Consider the following 22,484-nt stretch of genomic DNA (forward strand, 5'->3'; position numbering starts at 1 on the left):
TGATTGCTTCTCCCATTTTTTTCTTCATAGAAATTGCTCTCTATGCAAGATTGTCAGACTTACTTACCAAATAAGTTTGAGCCAAAAAAGCAACCTCTTTCACTCTATCCACTTCAACTAGAAGTAGACAGAATTAACTTAATCCAATTTAACAAAGCTTAGAAGAAAATGAGTGTGACCTGTTATTAAATTATTGCTTTATTTAATAAACTGTAGCTGTCATAAATAATACATATAAATTCTCCAGAGCATGTGAAGACAATTAACACAATTTACTCCAGTAATAATTATAGCATCATTTATGTTCAATTCAGATGCCCACAAGAAGTATTATACTTTATGCTGAACTTCCCTGGTTTGCTCTTCCAAAGAGGTCACCCCACTTCTTTTTAGCCTGTCACTCTAATTTAATATTTTTTAATATTTTGTGTAGCACTTATTAGTCCCTGATATTTTTATACTTCTTGTTTATAGTTTTTTTTTTACTTATTTATTATTTACATTCTCTATGACTGTTAGGAAGAGTAGAGCCCTTTCCTGCATCTGTCTCACCACTGTATTCTCAATGTCTAGGATGAAGTCTAGAATATAGAGGCACCCAAAAAATACTTGTTGCATTAATGTGCCCCCAAGGGCCCAGGACCTCCAAGCCTCATTATCAGCTCCTAAAGAGTGTATCATCTCCCTTCCTGGCTCCTGCTTGTTGTGGAACCCTGTTGGCTCTCCATAATCCACGTCTCGGGTGCTCTGGCTATAGTTGTAGCTATAGTTATTGCTGCTGCTGGCAATGATAAGGGTGGCTAGGTGACCAGTTTGCTGGGGAAAAGGAGAGGTAACCTCTGGAGACATTCCACAGGCTAGCTCCATTTTCAAAAGGCATTTTTTTCCTTTGGGCAAACTCTGAAAGATTCAAGTTGGGCTATAAACTTAGTCTCTCAGTAGGCACTGGTCAGGTACCTAGAGTACAAATCCATGCAGAAGCCCATAGGTGCACTGAACTCCAGGAAGCACCTGGAAACCAGGCCTAATGTGTGCTGAGTAATAGGAACTGTAATCCCAGTAGCAGAGGGTACAAAATGGAACCAGATCCTCCTCACAAACTTCCATATTCCTGATCTTGAGCTCTCAGTCACCCAAGACATCAACTCCCTCTCCACTTGCACCACCTCCAAAGCGCCCCTAGTCCTCCGTGAATCCCTCTTGCTTCCCGCATTGGCATCGGCATAGTGGCACCGCACCTCTCAAGGGCTTCCTGCTTGTTTCCGGTCAGTTACGTATTTACATTGAGTCACCTTGGAGTCAGAGACTACATCTTGTCATTTGTCTCCCCCTCCCCTAGCATGATGACTTTCACAGAGTAGGGATTTTAAAAATGTATTATCTACCTCCCCTTTATATCTTCCTAAGCAACAATGCTAATCTAGACAAAATCTAGGGCTTATACAAGGATATAAAATGTACTGGAGAAATTTAGGGGATGGTAAAAATGCATCATTGTCCTTAGTTCCTGATTGTCTGGCAGCTCCCATATCAAAGGCCAAGCCTGAGGGCCACAAACTCATAATTCCTTCCACAGTGTAGAGTAGAGAGCTACTTCTGCATGATGGCCAGGTTATGAGGGCAGCCCTGTGGAAGATGGAGATTCTAATACATGTTGAAGAGGTGGCCATCCTCCACTTCCCACTCAGTGGGTGCTGGGAGAAGAATAAGAGATAAGAACTGAAGAAGGAAATAATAAGGTCAGAAGTACAGCTTACCTCTCCCCCCAAGTTTGAAATCTGAGAAGGAGGGGATGCTAAGTAGCTTTTGAGGAAAGCCAAAAGCAAAGATTTTTCACGAGCCTTCCTATTCCATGGTGGCCCCTGTGAGAGAATCAGCTTGCAGCGTCCTATTACTAACAGGAGGAGGCCACATTAAGAGCTAAAAATGACCGCTTCAAAAAATGGCCAGCTTCAGTGCCTGCAGGCCTCACTCCAGGCTTATGTGCCATGAAAGGGCCCGTAAGTCCCCATATGCCCCTTGGTAGCTGAGGTACAGCAAGTGGGCCTAACAGGGGGCTCCGTGGTGACGGACAGAGTTAGTCCTTCTCAGAGGCCTTGGGGCAGATGGGGGAAGTGGCTGAGACACAGAGGGTGTCTCAGAAGTGGAGATCCTCCACCCCCTGCTCCAGTGGGCACTGAGAGAAGGAAAAGAGATACCCCAGTAGCCAGCAAGGTACCCCAGGCCCCGACTGACCACAACATCCCCTGTGGAAACTGGTCAGACATCTGGCTGTCAGTGGGAGCCCACAGGGCCCAGAGGCCAGCACGTGATAAGCAAGTGTTCCAAGGCCATTGCCACCATCTTGGGGTGGACAGGCGGATGGGAAAGAAAGCAGAACTTCTAAGCATTTACCCCAGTGAGCCTCTCAGAACTGGAAAAGACTGAGCTACTGTTAATTGGCAAGTTACCATTCTCTCCTCACTCCTGAGTAGTTGTGCATAGACCTGAGGCTGTACTGCACATATTTATCAAGTATTTGCTCTCTTTATCTGAAGCTTTACAATAGTATGGTCTAGTGTTATGACTGCCAGTGACATCAAAAAATTTCTGTGTCTTTAGAACACTTTTAAAAATTGATATCTATAGAGAATGGATATAGTTCCAACACCAAGTTTGAAAGAGCACTTAAATGGGTATCCTATTAAGAACAAAAGACATCTTTCTGCTTGGCTTGTACAAAGCTGCAGTAGGGTCCCCCTGTGTACTAAGATGAGTCCCTTCTGGCCTGTCTTCCAGCCTCCCACCCTCCCCTGTGAATTGCAGTGAAATTCAGGGGAAAGGAAGGCAAGGGGGAAATGCCGACAGAAGGGCAAGTTGATAAAAATTGCCTATTTATCACTGCACAATCTCTGCCCTTTTTTATCCGATTGATTTTCATTCTCTGCTGTGTATGCCGCTGTGTCTAGGAGAAAGAGTGTACTCGTAAGCAACCTTGCAGTTGAGTGATGATAGCTTAGGTAAATTAGAGCTTCAGTCAAACTCTCCCCAACCCCAATCTGTCCTCTGATCCCCACTCTTCAGGAAGAAGAGCTGTGTGTGGTAGAAAGGGGTGGGACCCGTCTGTGGGTCTCCATCCGTTACCATTTGTGTGTCCCCTCTGACTGTGAGCTCTGGAAGCCAGGTCTCTGCAGTGTATCCATCTCAGTGTACTTGACTATTTTCCTCAGTGTCGGATGAGTGAGTGATGCATGAAAGAATGCATGAATAATCTGAAGCAGAGATAGTGGCCCAACTTTCTCAGAAGACAGTAAATCCCTGTGGGCTTGACGTGACTGGGGTAAGGTCAAGAAGCATGTCAGTCCGCTGTGGGGGAGATCTGTTAGTCCTTGTCTTCTCCTTGCCTAAGAAACAGGTCTGGGGAAGCCACAGAGAACCTTAGGGTAGCCTGAGATGCTGGCATGACAATGAGAGCTCTAGGGTATCCCAGGTTACTCCTGACCAAGAGGAGCCTCAAGAACCTGTAGTGATTCTACAGCAAAGATTCTAGAGCCTTCAAAGCACACTTGGCTCCCACTTATGTGACAAGAACCCCTGGGGGAATTGTGGGATCGCAGGGAGGGTTGGGGAAAAAAGGGAAAGACCCCTCATGCCTGAAACTGTCATTTCAATGAGGGAGATTAGAGGGGGATGGGAATTCCTCGAGAAAAGCAATATAAGAATGAGCAAGGGGAAAGAGGTGAGAAATGGAGAGAGTCCTCAGAAAGGACTGGGGGCTAGAGAGGGCCCCAGGAGGGACTGATGGAGAATCTGAGTCACAAGGGATGTGGTCATAGCTGTTGGAAGGTTGGGAGTCATTGCTGATGTGGGGAGGGAGAAGGCAGAAGGAGCTACATCTTGGAAATGCCAAGAGATACTGAAGCCTTTTTAAAATAAGAAATATCAAGAGCCAGAAAGCCTCAACTCTCCAATACCCTCTTTTTTTCAACAAGAACACTGAGGCCTTGAGAGGTCAAGCCAGCATCAAGGCTACAGAAGCCAACAGCTCAGGGATATGCAGGCAGGGCTGGGGTCAAGTATCCCTGTACAGTGCCCCTTGAGTCCCATGCAGAACCTCGGGACCCCCAAGAAGAGGCAGTTTGACTGAGGAAGTAGCCAGCGTAAAGAAGGACAAAAAGGATTTTTAAAAAGTCAGGAAATCTATGAAACTTTGCCAAATACTAGTAGATACCCTTCAGTGAACAGTATTTAATCCTGTTAAAGCTTTGGAAGGAACTGGCAAATCACTGAGCCCTTCTTGACTAGAAAGGAATTATTGATGAAAAGAACTGGATTGAGGCCAATGCCCTTCCCTAGATGAGCCCAGAGCAGCCGTGAAAATCAAATGTAGCTCTTCTGAGATGCCAGCAAGACTCCCTGTGCCTCCCCCCAAACCCTACTCCCCGCAAAAGAAATCAAACTCTCCTCAACATAACCTCAAGGGCAGAATAAATGCATTTCTAATGAAGGATACATTTATTATAGGTTTAGACTCTACTGTTTCTGCGTTTTCTTTAATTAGTCAACCAATTGAAGGAAGAACTAGGTCTGATACGAAAACTCACGTAAGAGGCTCCTTCTGTCTAGGACCACAGATCTAGCGCCCCCTCCCCAAGGGCCCTATGAAAGAAAGGTCACAAATATCAAAGCTCATTTCTCTGCCACCTGGGTGTTACTGGAGTCTTCATGACTCAAGAAGGACCCAGGGAGAGAGCTCTTTATGAACTTTTGGACCCAGTGATTAAAGATGGCCCTGACAAATCTGAGAGTAGGTAAGTAGTGTTAGGAGAGGGAGAAAGTGCCGTCAGAGGACGCTTATTGCAGTGTTGTTATCTGCGGCAAGGAAGCTGAAGGTCATCCACAGTCCACTGTGGGGACAGGCGGGGGAATTCAGCTTGAAGTGCACAGAGCAACACACTTGGATCTTAAAGGCACAGTGCGGGGGGTGGCGGGGTGAAGAAGGGAGGAAAGGAATGTGCATGTGACACAGCACCATTTATATAAAATAAAAGCACATCACAGGAAATATACAAAGAGATATAGATTACATCCATGGTTGCCTACAGGGAAGGAGAATCGGGGTGGATGCATGGAGGAAAAAGGGAATGAATCACTAACACAGGAGCAAGGCCTTGCACAGACCAAAGCGGGGCAGTGTGCCTTGAGGTCCATGGGAGTGCGGGCCACAGCCAAGGGCCCTCCTTAGGAAGATTAAAGTCTTTCCTTGTGAGCCTCAAGAAAAATTCCAAATAAACTAGTGCTCTAGGTTCTGTTCCTGTTCTCTGAAGACACCCTAATCCTTCAGAAAGGAAACCTGCTGTGCCTGGTGAGTGACCTCATGGAAGGTGAAAAGCCAGTGGGCTGGGAGAAGAGGGGCCTCTTCCACTCAGTTGCCTCCTGGATGCTACAGCCTATCTAGGGGACTTTGACTCAGGATTCCAGGTGTCTTTGGGGGTACAGAAGTGTGGCCCACAAGGAGCTAGCAGCAGTAGAAAGAAGTACTACTATCCACCAGGAAGGAACATGTTCATGACACTGATGGAACCTTCTGATTAGCTCTGAAACAAATATTATACTCAGAGAAGGAAGTGGCCCCTAGCAAACTCTTGAGGTGCATATAATTATCAATCTGCAGATAAGTAAACTGAGGCTTGTAAAGTTTAGGCAGTTTGCTTCAGGTCATGCAGCTAATAAGTGATAGAGGCAGGATTTAAATCTTGGTGTGTGTGACACAAAGCCTGAGTTCTTAACCTCCATGTTCTAATGCCTCCAGCCTAAGTCTTTGTGCCACATGCTTGTAAACGTGCGCGAGCGCGCACGCACACACACACACACACACACACACACACACACACACACACACTTACATAGGCATGTTACCAAAGTTACATGTTATGAAACAAATTCATATTCCGGTTGCTTCTTTCAACCTGACCTCTCAAGGGCACCACGGAAAGGTATTTCTCAGGGGCAGACACAAGGGCAGTTGGTATGGACGCAGAGTTCCTTGTGTAAAACCAACAAGAATGGCAAGGAGAAGACAGGGGTGGGGAGTGGAGTGGATGGGAGAAAATGGGGAGGTTTCCCAGTGTGTAATGTGGCTTCAGAAATACTCGTGGAAGACAGATCAGAGAAATGCTTTGCAGCAGACATGTCCTTGTGTGTAATTCCATCAGAGGCCAAGAGAAGAGACGAAAAGAATGACTGTCATCCATGCACTAACTTACCTGAAGCACCTCTGACAGCAGATGATGGTGAGAGAAGAGGGGGTAGAACTTCAGGGTCTGAAGGGATATTTAGAGATCATCACAGCTAACTCCTTAGTGGGTGGTGGAGAGGACAGGGACCTGCGCCAGGCCATGCAAGAACAAGAGCAAGAATCTAGGCCTCTGGCTCTCCGGCCAGTGTTCGCCCACCTGTGCCACAGTGCTGCCCTCCTCAGATCAGCCTGGAGGGGTGACTGGCTCCGGTCCACCCACAGACCCTGCTCCTTCTTGCCAGCATTCTCACTCTCTCTGGGAGACGATAGACTCTCAAGAGAAGGGTGAGAGGCAGTGAAGTCAGGAGATGTCTCTTGGATTGGAGGACAAATGCTCAGGGGTGAAGTTCTGGACAGATGAGCACTTTGGCCATGGCTGACCTCCCTCCATGCACCTTCTTTTCCAGCCTCTTCTTCAGGCCCCCCTCCCCAACCCTTCTAAGCCTGCCCACTCTTTCTTTCTAAGCTGAGGATGGGGGCCATGACCTTAATTTTTGAAAATTCTGGTCAATTTATTTTTCAAAGAAAGACTCGGGCCCTGATACAACCATGCAGGGGGTTGGGGGTCAGGGGGCTCCCTCAGCAGAAGAATCAGAATCTGTCACAACAGATTTTCTTTCTTTCCACCAAAGCAAGAGACACTCCCAGAACACAAAAGACACTGAGAATCCTGTCTCCTTGGGGGATTTAATTATTGCCATTAGTTGTCCTCCTCTTCAGCAGTGGCATCTTTGCCTCACTGCTTCCGGAGAAGAGGGACACAGAATTTCAATTCTTCCCCAGGCCGGGTGGGAGACATCCCCTGACAGGCACCCAGTGGGAGGTTAGAGAAGTGGCCACCTACACAGTTTCTCAGAGGCTCTGAGTCCCCAGACACAGCTACCATTCATTGGCTGATCCCTGAAGTCTACCATCAGAGTTTTATTTGTTTAGCTTCGGCATTTATTTGACAGTCAAAATTCAAATATTCCTGGAAGGAGTGATAGTTATGACCAGCCATTTGCAAGTTAGTATAATTTTTTTTTAGAACTCACCCCAAAGGCATGTTTTAGAATGAGAGAGAAAATCAGATTGCCGAGAAAGGGAAGAAAGTGGAGGAAGAGAAGGGTCTGCATATTAGAGGGAAGGAAAGGGCCCAAGAGGAGGCTAGGGTGTAGAGGACAGACCCAACCTGCCCTCACCAGCTGGCTTAGAGCCCTGGATCTCAGTGTGAGTTAAGCAGCGGCAGCACCAGAGTCACCAGGATTCTGTCAGATGTGCAGATTCTGGGGCTACATCCCAGACCTACTGAATCAGAAAGTCTGGGAGTGGGGCCCAGAAATCTGTTTTAACAAGCCCACAAGGGACTTTGATTCTTCGTGAAGGTGGAGAACCACTGGCTTGCAGCGTCTGTCCTCTGCTGCAGGATCGTCCTGTACCCTACTGCTCACAAGCTCCCTTCTCTGATCTGCCTTCTCCTCTGCCCTGCAAGAGTGAGGCATGAGAAACCACCACTGCGTGTGGCTAGGAAAGTGTTCAGCACACTGTAAAGCTCTGCAGCCACAGGAGGAGGGATAGTGATGGAGGGCAGGGCCACCTTTGGTCAAGAGCACAAAGGCTTACAGTGGAGCCTGGGGAATTGCTGATAAAGGTTGAGTGAGTGAAAGTGAGGGATCAGCTGAAGGAAGTTCCCCAGGGCAGCCATCTGGGCATCTGAGAAACTTAAGCGGGGATTGTACTGAATGAAGAGGTAGAAATATGGAGACAGAAGCCTGCTTGAGCCCTGACTGAAGCCCCATAGTGTGCAGGTTCTGGGCCATAAGGCATCACTGGGTGAGTGAGCTCACCTCCTCCCTTCCCTTTGTATCCACTCTTTTTGGGTGAATTTGCTCAAGGTGCATCCTTTAGGCCAGTTCATCTCCTGGTTACCCCCACCATCCTTCAATTCCCAACCCCCATGCCCCACCCAGGCAACACTTGTGGCAGAGGCAAGGAGCAGCCCCAGGAATCAGATGGTGAAGCTTGAAGTGATTCTCTGCAAGCTGGACATGTCCTTCAAGTCCCCTTCCCTGCTCTATTTTTCTCCATAGCACTTGTCAGCATCTGACATTATGTTTTTTTCTTGTCTGTTTCATTCCACTAGAACGTGAGCCCCATGAGGGCAGTGATTTTTTTTTTTCTGTCTGTCTTTCAATCCTCACGGCCTAGGATAATGCCCGGCATACAGTAGGTATTCAATAAATTTTGGGGGGAAAATGAATGAATCTTAAATTTGTTCAAATCTTAAACTTCACTCCATGTTCTATCAATATTCATTTTAATATAAAAATTATCCCCTCTCCCAAATACTTGAGTGAAAACCAATGCCTCATATCTTCCACAAAGCTGGGGCTTCAGATGCCTGCATGCACCTCAGCTCCAGGCTCCACCACAGAGCAAAGCTTCACTTATGATCAGACAGCAGGAATGTGAGAGGGTAAGGCTGCAAGGGGCAGGGCCTCCTTGTAAAGGAAGGATCAGTTGACAAAGGCTTATGTCTCTGGCCTCAGCCAGAGCCATGTCTCTGACAGGAGGAAGTATAGGACAGTTATAACCAAGTGACAGACAATGCACACAAACTTGTCTACCCCGTGCCTGGCACACAGTGGACATCCAATAAGGTTGGCAGAATCTCTCTTTGCATCTGATCATCAGTGAAATCATGATGAACAAGACATTCAGGAAACAGCGTCATGAGATTTGCTCTCTTTGACCTCAGGAACCGGGTCTTAGCCCTTTTGTTTCTCTGGTGCTTGGCATCGTATGTGTCTAGAAGGCCCTAAATGAATGCTTGATGAATGAAAAATATTGTTTCCATTGATTTTTTTCCTGGATATTAAATTATATTTCAGGACTTGTGGCTGAAATCCATTCTAAGATACATTTAGCAATACTTCTACATTAGCAAGTAGAGAGTACTGAACCTCCTTGCATCTTGCTCTGGGAATACAGAATCTTGCAAATGGGCATCAGCAAGTACCCCAACTTCCCTGATCATGTGTCATTGTGGGAGGCTGTAGGGAGGGATGCAAAAAGGCTATATGAGATTGAATTTGTTTTAACACCAAGAAATCAAGGGGTACTAGAGTTCCCTGCTATCTTTTTCCTTGAATCTCAAATTTAGAGCTTATAAGGGACTGAGATCATCTACCCCAGTAGCCTAATTTGACAAATGGAGAAACCAAGGCCCAGAGAGGGGAAGGACACTCTCTGGGAGGATGTGAAGAGAATCATCAGAACTGGAAACTTGGTCTCTTGACCCCCAGTTCAACATTCTTGCCATTTTCTTGATTTGCCTCTATCTCTTATGAATAGAAAGTAGAGAACAATTCTAATTAATTCATGTTTAAATTCTATATTAAGGGAAAGATTTGTCTGTAAAGATATATTTATTGAGCTCTTCATACTTAGTACTGTCTTAGCTACTGCATGGGACAAAGCAGACACAAAATTGTCCCAATCTATTGCATAATGATGATCAAGATGATAATAGTTAAGTTTCCATTTTTGAGTCCCTGTTATATAAAAGCATTGGGTGCTTTACATGTATTACCACAAATAATTCTCCCAGCAGCCTTATAAAATAGATTTCTGTGTTAGGCCTCTTTGGGTCACTCATGACAGCAACCCAACTCAAACAAGCTCAGGAAAAAAGGGAATTATTGGCACAGGTAAATGAAAATACCAGGAGCTGTCTAGTTTCTGGGTAGGCTGGATCCATGAGCACAAACAGTGTTGCTAGAAATTTCTCTCTCCTTCCATCTCTTCTATATTAGCTTCAATCTCTGGTATGTTCTTTCCATATGATGAAAAAATGACCCCCAGTAGCCCTGGCTCCCATGAGCCTTACAGTTTATAATTTCAGAAGGAAAAAGTTCTGTTCTGATGTGACATCCACATCAGCTTTCCTTAAGGCCTCTTTGGGTTATGTGAGCACATCTGTACCAATCATTATATCTAGGAAAGTGAGATACTTTGGCCACTCCACATCTCCATACGGTGGGTGAGGAGAGGGTCTTTTAGCTGTGAAATGGAGGAGGGACAATTCATAATCCCATTTTACATAGGTTGAAACTGAGACTCACAGAAATTAAGTAACTGCCCAAGGCCAGAGCCTGTTAGAGGCAGAGCTGGGACATAAATTCAAAATACTTATCTCCAAAGCCTATGTTTTTTAAATTTTTCCTGGGTTTTTTTTTTGGGGGGGGGTATTCATTTTTCCTAGGTTTTTTTTGGTGGGGGGAGATATTCACATACTTTAAAATTCACCATTTTAAAAGTGTACAATTCAGTGAACAGCCTGTTTTAATCATCATCCTAATTTTGGTGTGATCAGTGTTCAGTTGTGATGTATGTGTTAAGCAATTTGTTGCTATTAATAGTTTAATTACCAGAGTTATTGAATGATTTACCTTAAAAATAGAAATCAGAACTAATTAAAGATTACCCATCTAATAATGTCATCCTCATTTCCTTTTACTCTGACGTACTCTTTTAGGTATAGCCAGCAAACCCCTACTGGAGAGGGTGCTGTCACCCATTCTGAGTTTCACAGCGGGAAAAAAATGCTACAGCTTGGAGTACTGCTACGTCTTGCCATAAATAAAGCTTTCCCCACTGTAAGACAGAATGGGTAAGCCCTCAAGGAAAGATACAGAGTATTCTAGGAATATTAGTAAAAAATGACAAATCTGTTCAGAAACATTGCAGATAAGGTTACAATTAAATCAATACCATTTCTAGATTCCAGTGATGAAGTCTAAAAAGAAGTACAGTGAAAAGAGAGAGAGAGAGAGCGCTCTTTCCCTGAAGAATCTAAAGCATTTTGGAATTAACCGAAAAAGACATGCAAAATCTATTCAAAGAAAATTACAAACCTCTAATAGGAAAAAAAAAAGCAAAAACAAAATGAAAAACCTTATTGAATAAATAGAGCTTTTAGAGCTTTTGGCTGTAATCACCCAGAGGGGCCATGAAACTGTGGATGCCCCAGTTCAGTGCCCACTGGCCCAGGCTGCTTCCGGACCCAGCACTGAACTTAAAGGGATGCAGCAAAACAGGTGCAGACAGCGAGCAGGACGGAAGGCACAGGAAAGCTATCAATGTCAAAGCACGACAAACAACTCTGAATATCCTGTGGAGAGAAGGACCAGCGGTTTCCAATGGGAAAATAAAGACTTCTGACAAGAAACAGGGACTTCTGTCAGGAGAGCAGGAATTTCTGACAGGAGAGCAGGGATTTTTGACAGGAGACCAATGGTTTATGACAGGAAAACAGGGATTTTTGACAGAAAATGTTGATTTTCTGACAGAATATCAGTGGCTGACGAGAGAACAATGATTTCTGAAGACTGGTGATTTTTCCCAGAACAGTGATTTTTTAAAAGTAGAGGGGTGATTCCTGACACAACAGTGATTTCTGACAGGAAAACAGTGATTGCTGATAAGAGAGCGTGGATTTCTGACAGGACGTTAGTGCCCATTACAGTGGAGAGTAGTGATTTCTGACAGGTTTTTGACAGGAATGAGGGTTTTTAGGAAGGACAGAAAGCAGTAGCACAGAACAAACTGGAAAACAGCAGAAGAGATCGAATTCCTTCTGGAGATAGCTGTTCGTCCTGGATGTGGAGGGAGGTTCATCAGTAATAAGACAAACTGGATCAGGGGAGGCTCAAATTGGGAAAGATCTGGGGTCCAGCATGTCATTTGGCAGAGAGGGACTGAGTGGGCTAGAGGGAGAGTGTCTAGATTTACGTCACAGATGTGAGCATGACTCGGAATGCATTCCCATCAAGAGACTAGGAGGAGGAAGAGAGTGAAATCTGGCCCTTCTTCAATCCCCCAAACCCAGGAATAGCAAAGTCTTGGTTTTGATTCGGCAAATTCTAATGAAGGCTTTTACTCTCTTAATTACAAATTCTTGGCAGGGGGGTTAGGAAAGGACAGAAGTGATCTCTCTAAGGCCGTAGCCCTAAAGTTATTCAAGAACCAGATAGCAGCTTGGTGAGAAGTCAGCCTTGTGGTAGAGAGAGAAATGAATTAAAGGAGGTGGAGGTGCCCGTAACGCGCCTCTGACAGAAAATTCCTGGGGGGAGGGACAACCGATTCCCTTTGTTCCCGCTCACCACGCATGCGCCTGAGAGCTCCTGGGCGGGGCCCCGCAACCTCGCCTGGGTCACTCGCGCGAGCCTTTCTCCTGAGGTGGTCAGGTTTGCCGCGAGCAAAAGCCCAGCAGCGCACAGTGAAGCAGGCTCTGTCTCAGAGGGAAGGAACGCTTTTTCTCGCAGACTGAGCGCTCATTGACCCCAACTCCAGGCGCCACGTGACTGGATTCTCGCGGGCACCGAGCGCTAGGAGAATTCTAATTGTGCCGCTCCCCAGAACAGCTGCAGCATCTCGAGCCAGGAGCTCCAGACTTGTGCTTCCGACCGGATGCGGGGCTCAGCGGGCTCTTTACACTCAGCCCTGCAGGCCTGCAGCCGAGATGGATGCACGCGGCCTCCTGCAGAGAATTTCCCTCCGTCCGCCCTACCCCTACCCCGCCCCAACCGCGCGCCCACCTTTTGCCCCCTCTGGGGGTCTCTACCGCTTTCCTCCTACAGACCAAGGGAGCAAGAGCTTTTCTTCTCAGCTGCTACCGCCTCTCCTCCCTCTTGAGGTTCCTTTCAACCCCACACTTGATTCAGAGGAAGACACAATTCCCCAGCTTTCCCGCCTCTTGGTGCCCCTGACTGGCTCTCCAGCCACTTTATTGCTGCAAATGCCAACTGGGAAATAGGACGTTCATTACAAAATTACAAATGAGAAGCAGGTTTGAGGTTTTTGGTTTTTTTTTAATCTAAAAAAACTCGCATTTCTGAAGAGAGCAGTGGTTTTTCTCAGGCGATGCTAGGTGCCTGCTGGTGCCTCACTTTGAGAACTATGGTAATAGACCTTCTCAGGCAAAGCTCTTTCCTGTGTCCCTGCCCTGGGAGGCAGGTGGAGAGGCAGGTGAAATCTCTCATGTCCTCAGCAGTGATTCTTATTCCTTCATTATGCCAGTCACTTCCCAGGGGGGGCAGCAGTGGGAACCAGCAAGCTGTTCAGAGCCTCCACGTTAGTCCCTGTCTGTGAAGACTCACAAAGTTTTCCAAGCTGGGTGACTTTGGGCAAGTTGCTTAACCTCGCTAAGCCTTAGTTACCCCATCTGTAAAATGGGGATAGAAATTCCTACTCACATAATTGTTGAGATGATTAAATGGGATTGTGTGTGTGTGTGTATCTGGCACCCAGTAGCCTTAATAAATTTGGTCCCCTTATTTCTCATTGAAGGTAAACAGTACCCTTGGGAGCAAAGCCATAGCAAAAAAGACCATGCAGCTTGTGTCAGTCATTAGGCACCCAGCTGAGCTTCAGTGAACCACGGGTGCTTCACTCAAAGTGTCAGGTGCCCTGGTAGGGCTTTTCTGCCCAAAGACTCTCTTTCGTGCACAAAGGCACTATAGGGTGAGCAGCAGCTGCAGGGTATCTGTGCTGGCACCCAGCCCACCCTACTGTGGAAAGAGAGAATGGCACTTGTCAGGTGAGCATTTATATTACCTCTTGCCTCACAGTAGGACCAGGTTCCCTGCTTCTCCTGCTTGTAATGGATGCCTTGGCCAGGTGGAGAGCAGCTGCCGTGGTGTTAGGTTCCCCTTCTCTCACTAGAGAGGTGTCCTTGAATGGGGGCTAGCCTGCCTGCATGTGAGCTCTGGGAAGCACTCCTCCTCCCAGCAGGCTTCTCACTGGGGTGATTTGCAGGGTCTCAAGCTCAGAAGCTCTGCCTTTATGTCCCAGGGCCCCCAAAAAGGCTCTCTTTAACCCCAAGCAGGATTTTTTCTTTTCCCCAGTAGGAAAAGACTAAAAGATGGAGTTCAAGGACCCTGCCATCCTGAGACTCTACATAGCTCACGTGGGAAGAGGCTTCCTGTGCAGGGCTGCCTTGATCATTACCCCTTTCCGTCTTCATTTCTGTCTTACTGGGTTGGTAAGACACAAGATAGGATTATATTTCCAAGCAGTTAACCTGTATATTTTCTTTTTCCTCTGCTTCTCACTGGTACCCAGGGGCATTCCAGTCCACACTGACAGAAATACATATGCTCATACAACTCAATATCAAAAAAACAAACAACCCAATCAAAAATGGGTAGAAGCCCTAAAAGGACATTTTTCCAAAAACAAAAAACAAAAAACAAAAAACCAGAGATGCCAACAGGTGCATAAAAATATTCTCAACATCACTAATTATTAGAGAAATGCAAATCAAAACCACAATGAGGTATTATCTTACACCAGTCAGAATGGCTATAATCAAAAAGTCTACAAATAATAGATGCTGGAGAGGGTGTGGAGAAAAGGAAACCCTCCTACACTGTTGGTGGGAATGTAAATTGGTGCAACCACTATGGAAAACAGTATGGCAATTCCATAAAAAACTTAAAATAGAGTTACCATATTATCCATATGATCCAGCAATCCCACTCTTCAGCATATATCCAGAAAAGATGAAGACTCTAGTTCAAAAAGATACATGCATCCCAATGTTCATAGCAACACTACTTACAATAGCCAAGACATAGAAACAAGCCAAGTGCCCATCAACAGATGAATGAATAAAGATGATGTGGTGTGTGTGTATGTGTATATATACACACACACATATATATAATCGAATATTACTCAGCCATGAAAAAGAATGAAATCATGCCATTTGCAGCAACGTGAAGGAATCTAGAGAATATCACACTAAGTGAAGTAAGTCAGGCAGAGAAAGACAAATATAGTATGATATCACATATATAGAATCTAAAAGTAATGCAAATGAATCTTTATACAAAACAGAAACAGACTTACAGACATAGAAATCAAACTTACGGTTACCAAAAAGGGAAAGGGAGGGGGAGGGATAAATTAAGAGTATGAAATTAGCACAAAATAGATAAGCAACAGGGGGGGAGTGGTGGAGTGCATGCTTAGCATGCACAAGGTCCTGGGTACAATCTCCAGTACCTCCTATAAAAATAAATAAATAAACCTAATTACTTCCCCCCCACCAAAAAAAAAAGGAGAAAAAGCAAATAGGAAAAATGAAATAGAGGGGACTGTTTGGAAAGAAGAAAGGAGATTATACTGGAAATGGAGAAAAACTTTAAAAAGCTACATATATTTAATAAATTTAGAGAGATAGTAGAGGATAATCTGTCTATAGAATAAGAACAAGATATAATAAAAATAAAAAGAAAACAAAATAAAACATTTGGATATTTAAAATATAATAGTTAACATTAAAAAGATAAGCAACAAGTATTTACTGTGTAACACAGGGAACTATATTTAATATTTTATAATAATCTATAATGGAAAATAATCTGAAAATAATATGTATATAACTGAAAAGAAAAACCCACACTCACAGAAACCACAGAGCCAGGGTTTAGACACAATGGCTCAGAGAATGCCTGCAGAGCCAGATTTTCCTCTCCCAAAGACTAGACAGAACCGAGCTTGGAGAAGCAGGGAGAGGCAGCTGGGCCCAGATGGGAAGAGTGAAAACACCTGAGTCCTTGAGGTGGGGGAGAGGGTGGTGGGAAGAAGAGAGCAGGTCAGAGGGCATTCAGTGTGGGGATCAGTGTGGGTCCCTACTTGGTACCAGCCCTGGGTGCTTGTAAGACGTAGAACAGCAAATGGTGGCCTTAGGGGCCAGAAGTAGGAATGAGGCGAACAGGGAAAACCTCACTCCTGAATGGAACCAGGTGGAAATTTCTTTCTAAGTAGGAGGAGTGATAGACGCTACACTGCTGAGGGGTGTCACTGGGGTGGGAATGCTCTCCTCAAAAGAAAAGATTTCCAATGGAAGAATTCTTTAGAAAAAGCCAGAACCGTTTTAGCAAAAATCCTCAGTTTCTCAGCACAAGGCTAACTGAATTTCTCAAGTAACTGGAATATCTTTTTTTGAACTATTTTTAGGAGGAAGATTAGAAATCAAAAACAAATCTAAGATTTATTTTTTAAAACAACAAAATATCAACAGCTCCTGGGGACTCCCCTGGCCAGTACAATCCATACCTATTACACTTTTACAATAGGAACAATTGATGTTCTGAAGGATGACCCTTGAGTCACCAGGGCATGAAAGGGAAGTTTCAGTTCACTCGGCTGCCAGGATCCCCATTTCCTTTGCATTATAGTGAAGTGGAGCTTGACTGTATTTCTAAATTAACACAAGCTCCTAGAAATTGATTTTTCCAGAATTCTAACATCCTTTGGATAAAGGCGACATTGTATATAAATTGAATGTAATGTGATCAGGAGTGGTTGGTCTTTGAGAGGAACCCCATGTGGTTGCATCCTGTAGACACTTGATTGGACTGGTTCATGCTAGTGGTTGTCAACTGGCCAGGGGGAGAAGGCGGCAGTCCCGCCCCCAACCCCCCAGGGAATATTTGGTAACGTCTGCAGACATTTTTGGTTGTCACAAATGGGAGGTGGGAGCAGAGGCAGGATGCTACTGCAGTATAGTGGGGAGAGGCCAAGGATGCTGCCCAGCATACTACAATTCACAAACCAGCCCTCCACAACAAAGCAATACTGGACCCAAAATGTCAGTAGTACTGAGGCTGAGAAATCATGGCTCAGGGTGATGCAAAGAAAAGCTATACTCCTAATGAGGGCAGAGAGGGTGTCTGCACCAAGGCTACTCACAGGCCTCAGGGCCAGGTTCAGCCCTGTGAGCCATTGCTTGGGACTGGTCTCACCTTACCCAAGCTCTTAGGATGGTTATAAGATCTAAAGCTGGGACATTCATCTGCAATGAAATACAACAATCAGGATGTATGGCTGCCCTCAGTTGGCAGCAAGGATACCCAGTCGAGCCTGGAGTGGAACATAAGGAGTTGTTCCACCAGGACCTGAGACCTAGGTCGGTGCACATCTTCCTTGGGCTGGGCTGGGAGGGTGCTCACGTGGGTGGAGCTACCTCTTCTGGCTTCTACTGGCAACCACATTTTCTTGTAACCAACACCTTGTTTCTTTGGATACATTAATGTCATCAGTAAAGTCTGACTTCAATCTGGGACCAGAGTCCACTTAACATGATTGCATTACTTGACTCTGATCCATTCATTATGTTTATATTTTATAATTTAATGCAGGATTTCCCTGATCTGAGAGCAGAGGGAATTCTTTTGAGAAGCCAGCTAATTGTGAGTGCCTGAATATTGAATAGTTGACATAGTTTCCTCTAGTCCAGTCCTAGTATTTGTCAAAAATATTAATATGATATACCAATTAATAATGTTTACATAGTGGTCATAATTCATAAAACCTTTTGTAAATATGTATTTTGTTAACTGACAAATACTCAAAGTACAAATATTATCATGTAGGAGTAGGTAATAAAAAAGAGGGCTTGGGGGAAAGGATATAACTCAGTGGTAGAGTGCATGCTTAGTATGCATGAGGTCCTGGGTTCAATCTCCAGTACCTCCATTAAAATAAATAAGCAAATAAATAAACCTAATTGCCTCCCCCTCCAAACAAAACAAAAAATAAATAAAACAAAATATTTTGTAAAAAAGGAGGACTTACACTGGGAAAAGTTAGGAACCATTAGTTTGACTCTCAGAAGGTTAATTTCTCATTTTTCTTAGTTCTTAAGCAGGGAGGCACAGCATCCCAGGGTTGCCATCCACCCTCCATGTCCCAAAGGATCTGCTTGCTTACTCTGTCCCTAAGGACACATTGGGAACAGTCTTAACCCCTTGCATTTGCATGCTTTACAATTTCTAAAACATTTTCACATCTATTATCTCATTGGCTCTTCCAACTGCCAGTGAGAAAGGTAGAACAGGGGCTTTCATTTCTACTTTAGGGAGGAGAGCAGGGCTTGGGGACCTGATTTGCCTCAGGATCTTACAGCTGGCAGAGCTGGGGCCTAGGCCCCTTCCTCTGACTTGGGACCCAGAGCTTTTTCCACTCCCCTTGCATTGGTTACAGACCCCTCTGAGGGTTCTGATCCACCCAATACCAAACTCCACTCCATCATAAGTAGTGGATGAAGAGATCCAACAAGTATCTAAGAGCTTGAAGTGAACTCATCTTTCACATACTTCTGAATCCCAGGTAATTTATGAAAATTGCATAAAGATAAAAGGAACAGAAAGTAATGAAAAAGCCCACATTCAGTTGCCATGGAAATCTATGCTTACCTTAGGGCTCATATTTGGTAAAATTTCCTGAAATTTCTCTTAAGTGTGCTAAGTGATCTTGGGGTTCTCTGAACCTCACTTTCTAAATCTGAAAAGTGAAAAAAAAAAACAAGCCAGGTTATTTTATCTTTGACATTCTATTAGTCTAATTCTATGAGTTCTGTCAACATCATCATCAGAAGAACTCTAGGATAAATGAATATTTTGTTACCTTTGGTCAAGAGACATCCATCTGATCATTCATTTGTTCATTGAATCATTCAATAAACTTTGATCAACTGTAAGGCACTGTGCTAGGCTCTGTAGAGAGTACAGACTGGAAAACAGACCAAGTACATTGAACACAAATCTGTGCAGCTAACCTCTATAAGGAAATCAAGAACAACTACAAAAAAGTCATTATAATTGGCTTACAGTTGATGCTTTAAACCACTTTTGATGAAAAGTTACAGGCTCTTCTATTGGAATGTAAAATATGAAGACTAAGAAAATTTCCTGCAAGTGACTCAGAAATTCTCTGAATTCTAAACAGGCTCTCAAATGGCTATAGCGTTTAGAGAAAGCTAGCAGTGGAACTCTTTACCTTCAGTTCTTTGTGATGAGAATCTAAAACTTATCATAAAAACTTCAAATCAGGTTCTAGTGCAACTATCTCAAGGGCAAGAAAAAATTTATTTGTTAGATTTTATCTAGAGTCTGGTATTGACTGCTGTCCACTAAGGGACTTTCCTCCTGTCTTAAAAAAATTATAAAGTACAATTTCATTATTCATAAAGTATCTTTTCATTTGATCAAAAAGTAACTACATTTTATTTGGTAGAGGGAGATGGGATTGATTTGGCAAATGGAAACCAAGAAGATATTTCTAGATGGATGTTTTCACTTTCACTGTTACAGGAACAATGACAAAATTAGGCAGGAAATTACAGAAGTCTGTGACACAAAGGAGGAAATTACTCATGTGGTACCTGTGTAGAGAGGATACACGGAGAAGGTGCTGCAGACAGATAAAATGAGGGACTCGGTAAGCTTTTGTTTTTGTTTATTTCTGAGCATCACTGCTCACATCAGTACCAGGTGCCTTGCCCCGAGTAAGGGCACAAAGATGGGTAAGATGCTGTCCCTGCTTTCAAGATGCTTGTAGTCCATTTTGGGGAGACTCAGCCACATAACTAGACAGTTCCAGCCCAGAGTGATCAGGACCCTAATGGGCCAGTACTGGGATTTGGGCGTATATAGGAAGGCCCTCACACATAGGCTGGGGGAGTCTCTCTAATGTGCTTTCCAGGACTGACATTTCATATGTGGCTCTGAAGAGAAAAATACATACAGAACTACCGGTATGATAAGAAATCCTTCAGAAGCAAAAATGGGACATGAAAATATTATCAAATCCTCTAATACGTTTACTCAATCACACTTGGAAGGAGACAGGCAGACACGGAGGCTCTGGAGCCGGCAACACCTTCCTCCCAGATTTGCTCAGGTTGTTAGGGGCTCTCCAGAGACATCCACTTTTCCCATTAGCAGTGAGTGGGGCCAATGGATGCACAATGGCTGTACTAATATTCACTTCATTGGATTACAAAGCCGAGTAATTGCCATTTATGTTTCAAGTAATGGTGAGGGCATTCATCTGTGTTTTCGTTTATTTGTACAGCAATTAATTTGTACCCAAATTAACAATAAAAATGGTTATGTGATCCAATAAAGTAGAAATGATGTCAAGAAAAAAAATAACCTCATCTGTTTTACCCTACTAAGCAAGGCCAAATCACACTTTTCCCCTTCCACTGTTGTTTGTCTTTCTGGAGCAGGTTATTTTCAGGCAGGCAGAGTGGGAACTGGGCGTGCATGCTGGCCTCTGTCAGGGGTCCAGCCTCAAAGGCTGTAGACAGGAAAATGGGATTTGTGTGATGAAAATTATTGTTGACTTGAAATGATACAGGCAGGTCACTACTGCAGGGTGCTCCCAAGTAAGGCCAGGAAACAGGCCCTCTGGAATTGTTTAAGGCAAAGCTAGACACCAACTAACTCAGATATTAGCACAGAATTAACAAACTGGGGCTCTTGGGCAGCATATGGCTAGCAGACACATTTTGTTTGGCAGGAAAGGGTTTTAACTCTTTGGATTTGTTTCCAATGCTTAAAAATTAGGATATTTCACATGAATATTCAAATCTCCAATTCTCTTGAAAAGCTGGAATGTTGCTTGCGCGGCATCTACATTCCTGCCTAGCAAAACTTGGTTGGAGCTGAGTGATCATTGTCCCCTTTAGTCAGGCAGTGCTGACCAATTTACTGCAATCCCCATCACTCCCTATTGTCCTGTACTGTGCCTGCTTCTCTTGTTATTAACTCAGTTGTCTCCCACAGGAGTCTGTGACCCTGTTTTAGCATTTTCCTTACAGAAATAACTTGCTTTGTTCACTCTTTACATCAGCTTCACCTGGAGCATTTTGTTTTCATAGAGTTTGAATGTCTTGGGCATAGAGGGTTCTCCCTGACTGAAGGTCTTACACCTGCTGCTGTGCTCTTTGGTTTTGGCATTGAACCTGTTGCATAGCTCCATAGACCCATCCAAAGGGAAGTTACTTAGGACAGCATCTTACCTAACTGCCTCATCTAGGAACAGAGGCTCAGAGAGGCCAAGGTACTCATTTAAGCTACACAAAATCTTGAGACAGAACCAAGACTAGAACCAATTCCAGTACTTTTCCTACTACATTTTAGTCCCTTCTGGGGTCCTCATTCATGATACTGCATGTCTCAAAGCAAGAATATAATTTCCTAAACTTCGAAAAGTTTGAATAATGTAGGCTCGTTGAGCATGGCTATCTGCTCTAGAAGATGGCACCCAGTGATAAGATGTGGTGTTTAAAGCTTATTTTCTGATTCCATCTGTTGACTTCTGAAAGCCTTGAACTGGGAGTGAGGCCAACAGGGTTGGAGTCCCAGCTCTCCCTCTTACCAGCTGTGTGACCTTGGGCAAGTTTCCTCGCCTCTCTGAGTCATAATTTCCCAAGTACAAAAAAGGAATGCCTGCCTCACAGGATGTCCTGACAATCCCAGGACATAACAAACATGAAAGTTCTCAGAAAAATGAAAAATTTAGATCAAGTTACTATTACAGGTTATTGAGCTTAGATATCAGAGAATCTCAGAATTCCCTTGTTTTACAAATGAGGCACTGAGCCTTCGAGAACAGGGTCATTCAGCCAGCTATGGGCAGAATTAAGATGAGCAAGCAGATTTCAAGTCTTCCTTGCCACTACCATCGTTGGACTTCTGGATCTCATTTAAAGCTATGTGGGCCCCAGCACGTGGGCACCTGGCCATAGGGTGAAATGGGAAACGCCCTAACCTCTCCACACAAGGGTTTGTAGAAGCAGAACCCCAACCTCAGAAACAGAGCCATTAAAGGGCTCTCATTCTAAGTGCAGAGTCTGCATTTGCTGGTGGCTGATTCCCAGTCCAGGAGCATGGACTTGGGAGGCATTATACTGTGCAAATGAACACTTTTTGCAAATCTATGGGAACTGCCAGCTCTCTCAGTTTAACTAGATCTCTGCAGTGACATCCAGACGTGTTCTGCATTAAATTAGAGCTGGTAATTTCAGAGGGAAACAGCTCTGAAATGGCAAGAAAGACAAAAATCTGTTCCTTGAAAAATGACACCATATGTGCCCGCATCGCTGCAGTTAGGGTAAAAGGCTTTCCCTCCCTTTGTTACTCATCAAGCCGCCAATGTTAATGTCAGATTTGCAACAGAACCATATACTAATGGAACCCAAATTAGCTCTAAAATTAGCTCTTAACAAGAAACTGGAGGCTAGCTCAAGGCAAGCAGATTTCTCTGACTGTGAGAGACAGAAAGCATTTTAGCAAAGCAGCCACATATTGATATTCTCAAGCCTCAAAAAAGATCCCTCTTTGCTCTAAGTGAATTGCCCGGGAAAAAT

This window comes from Camelus ferus, chromosome 1 (genome assembly GCF_009834535.1).
Source record: "Camelus ferus isolate YT-003-E chromosome 1, BCGSAC_Cfer_1.0, whole genome shotgun sequence".
Lineage (NCBI taxonomy): Eukaryota > Metazoa > Chordata > Mammalia > Artiodactyla > Camelidae > Camelus > Camelus ferus.